This window comes from Carassius auratus, unplaced genomic scaffold, assembly GCF_003368295.1.
Source record: "Carassius auratus strain Wakin unplaced genomic scaffold, ASM336829v1 scaf_tig00024428, whole genome shotgun sequence".
NCBI lineage: Eukaryota > Metazoa > Chordata > Actinopteri > Cypriniformes > Cyprinidae > Carassius > Carassius auratus.
In genome coordinates this window covers 284,480-290,421 of record NW_020525342.1, presented here as the reverse complement: position 1 = coordinate 290,421, position 5,942 = coordinate 284,480, and the positions used below count along the sequence as shown (strand labels likewise).

The 5,942-nt window shown below is 40.4% G+C and overlaps 1 long non-coding RNA gene across 1 annotated transcript; it reads left to right on the top strand.

Moving 5' to 3' along the window:
- The first annotated feature begins 3,997 nt into the window (after positions 1-3,997).
- Positions 3,998-5,474, top strand: LOC113078157 (uncharacterized). The gene is made up of 3 exons (XR_003281460.1): positions 3,998-4,048; positions 4,816-4,996; positions 5,127-5,474. It is a non-coding gene; the product is annotated as an uncharacterized LOC113078157 (long non-coding RNA).
- The last annotated feature ends 468 nt before the right edge of the window (positions 5,475-5,942 follow it).

Here is a 5,942-nt window from a genome sequence, read left to right as displayed (position 1 = left end):
AAACCTGGCAGACTGCAATAACACTCAAGGCTTTTACGATGCCATAAAAGCATTGTACGGCCCCAGGAAGCGGGTGATTGCTCCAGTCCGATCAGCTGAGGGGTCCACGCTCTTCAAGGACCGCCACGAGATTCTTGCCCGTTGGGTAAATCATTTTGAGAATCTCTTCAACCACACCAACCCTGTTGACCAACACATCCTGGATAATCTGCCAGACTTGCCACCAACCATGCACCTGGATACTCCACCACTTTTCTCAGAACTCCGGCAAGCTATTTCAGGTATGAAAAACAACCAAAGCGCTGGACCCGATGGAATCCCTGCAGAGGTTTTCAAACATGGAGGATACACCCTCACGCGTCGCCTGCACCTCCTGATTCAAAACATCTGGGAACATGGGACCCTCCCACAGGACTGGAAGGATGCTAACATTGTTGTCATATACAAGCAGAAAGGAGACCGAGCAGTCTGTGGCAACAGCCGTGGGATATCTCTCCTCTCCATCGCAGGGAAAGTACTGGCCAAGATCATGCTCAGCAGACTGGTTGAGCACATCTCGGAAGCTGTGCTTCCGGAAACGCAGTGTGGCTTCCGGAAGACCAGATCCACAACAGACATGGTTTTTGTCTTGAGGCAGCTGCTGGAGAAGAGTCGAGAGCATCACAAAGACCTTTACGTAGCCTTCATCGATCTCAGCAAAGCCTTTGACACCATCAACCGTGACTTGCTCTGGAAATACCTATCCAAAATTGGGGTACCACCCAAGTTTCTCAGCATCCTACAGCAGCTGCATGACGGGATGCAAGCCAGAGTCCTCATGGGAGAACTCCAATCAGAGTCTTTCGGGGTAAACGTTGGGGTGAAGCAAGGCTGTGTCCTGGCTCCGATGCTCTTTAACATCCTCCTCTCTGCCATCACCTGCCTTTTCCACCGTGTCCTGGGACATGAAGACGGTGTCCATGTGGAATACCGACTTGACGGAAGCCTCTTCAACATTCGTCGGCTTCAAGCTCACACAAAGACAAAGACCCGCCAGATCTGTGAGCTTCAGTATGCTGATGACTGTGCAGTTTTAGCCCACAGCCCAGACTCTATGCAGTACGCCCTTAACACCATATCCAGTCTGTACCAATCTTTCGGCCTACAGGTTAACAATCAAAAAACCGAGGTCATGTTCCATCTCACCACCCCCGTTCCCACACCCCCCAGTTTTCACATAAATGGTGTTCCACTTAAATCAGAAGACCACTTCACCTACCTCGGCTCCACTCTGTCCTCAAGCAGCTCCCTTGACACAGAAATACACACTCGGATAAATAAAGCCTCATCATCTTTTGGACGCCTACGCAGCAGGGTTTTTGAAAATCGTAACCTGAAGGTCAGTACCAAGGTTGCTGTTTACAATGCGGTATGTCTCTCCACTCTTCTTTATGGGGCAGAGTCATGGACCTCATACCGCCAGCACATCATCCACCTAGAGGCCTTCCATATTCGCTGCTTACAAAAAATCCTCAGCTTGTCCTGGAAAGATCGAATCCCCCATACAGTCATCCTCAGCAACACCAACTCAATCTGTATGGAAGCTGCTGTGGCCAGAAAACATCTGCGTTGGATAGGGCACACCATACGCATGCCTGAACATCGCCTGCCCCGCCAAGTCCTTTACAGTCAACTAGTGGGTGCGAAACGTTCCGCTGGAGGGCAAAAGCGTTGTTTTAAGGACTATACCAGGGACCTCCTTAAGCGGGCAAACATCCCCCTCACGAAGCTAGAATCTCTGGCACTTGACCGATCAGCCTGGCAGGCCACCTGTGCTGCTGCGGTCTCTCAAATACACCAAACCAACCAAGACCAACGATCCATGAGGCGAATCAAGAGACACCAACGGGCGGCTGGTTCCCCCCTGGTATCTGGTTTCCCCTGCTCCATCTGCGGTCGAGTGTGCGGATCAAGGATCGGACTTTACGCCCATGAGATGTGGCACCAGCGGCAAGGTTGCTGAACCCCCACCCCCCATCCCTATCCCTGGAGCAAGCGTTATCATCGAACACGATGGACAGCTAAGAGTGTGTGTGTATATGTATATGTATAATTGTTTTTATTTATTGTTTATTTGACAAGGACAATGGACAATAAAATATTACCCCAGAATTAGCTACAGAGCTAAATTTAATCTGCTGTCCCCGGGCAGGAGTACACCAAGTTATTATTAATAACATTTAAGATTATATATATATATATATATATATATATATATATATATATATATATTAGGGGTGTAACGATACGCGGATTCGTATTGAACCGTTCGGTACGAGGCTATCGGTTCAGTACGCGGTACGCATTATGTACCGAACGGTTCGTTGGACTAATTAATTATATTTGGAAAATAAATAAAAAATTGTGAAATATGCGTTCAACAAGGTAGCCCAATAACCCAAACGACGTAACAGGCAACGCCCCTGACACTCCCGAAGAAGAAAAAAAACACCAACTTATATGTGTATGTTAGGCTAGGCTACTCAGTCCGGCACTCGCTCACTCAGTACGCGCTGAAGGCTCGTTGCAAAATGGCCAATGCGTTTAACCCTCTGGAGTCTAAGGGTATTTTTGGGGCCTGGAGAAGTTTTGTCATGTCCTGATATTTGTGCTTTTTTCAGTTTCTTATAAATATCTAAATGGGTAAAGTCTAATATCACTGTAATCAGCACAAACTGGGCTATAATAATATGTGAAATGCATGCATGTACATGATTGTATTTTTGAGAAAAAAAATGTTATGCATGGTTAGTGAAAAACTAAAAATGTTAAATCACTTGAATAAGGCCATAAAACACATACATAACATTGGTTCCCGGGATTGTTGAGAACTGGAGCTTGTAGCCTATAATTTTTCTTTCTAAATTATGTGAAAATCATCTTGTTTACTCATTCACAGAAAACAATATATTGATTTAAATTTTCTAAGACACTTTTTGTTGGTAAAAGTCATATGCGAGTAGGCGTCAACTATCATGAATATCATTGTGATTTACACCAGAGAAGACAAAGCCCTGCATAATGAGCTGCATAATGAGCCTCTCATTCAACTGTGACACTGAGAGGGAGGAGTTACAAGAAAGAATGTGAGAACAAAATAAAAGTATATAATTTTATGTTTGTAGTTTATTAAGAATATATTTAATTATCCCACAACATAATTTAATATCCACTTGGGGGAGCAGTTAAACAGTTTATTAGGGACAATCAAAGCTGACTTTCAAACAAATTTTTAGGCATCCTTACTCCAGTCACACAATCCTTCAGAAATCCTTTTAACAATCTTATTTTCTACCAAAAAAAAAAACATTTATTATCATCATCATCATCATTATTATTATTATTAATGTTGAAAAGAGCTGAGAATATTTTTCAGGTTTTTTTAGGGGGAATAAATTGAAAGAACTGCATTGTTTTTACATTTGTTAGAGTTATCTCTATTTGACACATTTATATTATTTACATCAAGTAAAATGGTTTTGAATGGTATAGTATTGTATACTGTTATTGAAACTTCATAATGTTTCACTTGATTATACATTTAGTCAGGAATTATAGTTTGGAAAAAGTATTTGTAAAAAGTCTAACTAGTAAAATGTTTACACGTTATGTGAAAACTAGTACAAATAAATAAAAGGAGACTTACTCATGTTTATGATCTCTGCTGAATAAAGTGCTTCATTCTTTTTTCTGAGGAAATCCATTTCTCAAATCCTCAACCACATCACATCTTTTTGGAGTGATTTATGTCTTATTCCTCTCGTCGCGAAGCAAACAGTAAAATAAAATAAAAACTCGAAGAACAGTCTGGCTGCTTTTTCTTCTGTGTGGGCGTATTCAGAGCCATATAGAGTGAGAGTTGCGACAACTCCATTGACTCCAATGGAACGCTTTTTTTACAGCAATGGCGGCTCGTGGAGCCTCTAAATAGTTCCCGGAAGTAGCAGCAAACCGATGTCGCGCCGTAGAGATGCAGCAGAACAAACCGTTTGCGACGCACTTTTAAAAGGTAAGACGTTTAAATAATAAGATTGAATATTATCAGTACATCTTAATAACAATAAATTGCAAATTAAAACCTTCTAGTAGATTATCACTCATTAAATGAGTAGATTTAAGGGATGTTATCAGATAACTAACAGATTAGGCTAGGATTGGAGCTGAATAAAGTTAGTAACGAACACCCTGTGAAATCTGTTCTCTTAATTCAGTTTCAGCCATCGTGTTTGGAATTAGAAAAAAAAGGAGTCTAAACATATTTTTTTGCAGGGTGGGGAAAGTTAGCTAACGTTACATAGCCTATTACGTTAGTTCAATATAATGTGTGACATCGGTGAGTGGAAGTGGTAAAAATGAGGTTATAACGTTTGTTCCGTATTACACGTATTAAATTCCGTAATAATAAAATGCACCCTATTGATATACATTTAGACTGAATTGAGTTTGCAAAAACATGGGTGGAGTGTTTTTAGTCATTGTGATTCATTGACTATTACCTGTCTATATTATATAATAAAACTGTATTATATACTTAAACTTGTTAGTGTATAAAAGTAACATACTGTAACATTCTGTGGGTGCTAGTGGGTGGAGGATTAGTGGTGCCAGTGGACTGTTCTGTGATGGAGCATCAGTGAGGATGCAGGTCAGGAGAGCTGAGGGGACCTTTTTTTTTTTGTTGTTGATAGCTGCATTTTCATTCTTTATTTTTCTTAGTGCTGCCTTTGCATTGTTTGATTTTTTTTTTCTTTTCTTCTCTTAAATTTTTTTTAATAGACCCAGGTAACTGGCTGATGGTTCACTGGAATGCTGACTGCTGCTGGCTGACTGGGCAGTGTCACCTGTCCCTGTCTCTCCTCTCTAGCCATGTCCTTTTTCTTCACTGTCACTTTACCTTCTCTGAGTGTCCTCGTTCTTTTTTCCTCAACCTTTGAAACTGATTGAGGCAGAATACATGGTATTGCTAATTTTAAATATTGAAAATATCACATCACTTTACTTCAACTAGTACGAGTTTGTACTTATTATATATGAATCACCTGAAATAACATAGCTGTACTCCGCAGCCATTTCTTGTATGTTCACAGGTCTAGGGGTGCATCGTGGAGCAGGGCCCTCCTCTTTTTGACTACAGGACGATGTACAAAGATTGTGGGAATAGCATCTGGTCTCAGCCTACTCTTGAATTTTTTGGTCATGACCAATTGCTTTGCCTCAATGTGCCTTGCAGAGTGACTTGAGTTTAGTTTTTGCCTACCCACATACAGTACATACACATGGTGGTTAAATGCACAGTTATAGGTAACACTGATGACTCCCTGCAAATGTCTCACTATTGAGTCTCCGCTCCCTGGGTTTTGCAAGGCTTTGCTTGTTCCTTATTTCCAGTAAATAATTTTCCATGTAAAAAGTGCAAATAAATTTAAGTATAATTACCTCACAAATTTTTGTTGTTGTAATTTTTATTTATATTTAGATTGCTCCTGCTGACTTGAGCCAACCATTATTTTCTCCTCTCTATGTCAGTGGGGAAGCCATACATTCGCACACCTTTCTCTGACCGAGTGGAGCATCCCCATGCAGCACAGCAAACCATGTTGGAGACTATGCAAGAGCAACATGAAAGAAAGGACGCATACAAAATGCTTGGCATGCTATTATATTTATTAGAAATGTATTCATGAATTGCTGTAAATAGTTAATTGCATTTATTTGAATAAAAATACAAATAAAAAGTAATCTCGTAATATATAATTACAATTACATCATTACTTTTGAATGGCAGTGTACATGTTTATATATGAGTATGCTTAAGTTGTTTTAAACCCGAATATATTGTGTATACGAATAAGTATTGTAAGAATTATACATTAGATAAAGAATATCTATAATACACAATTATA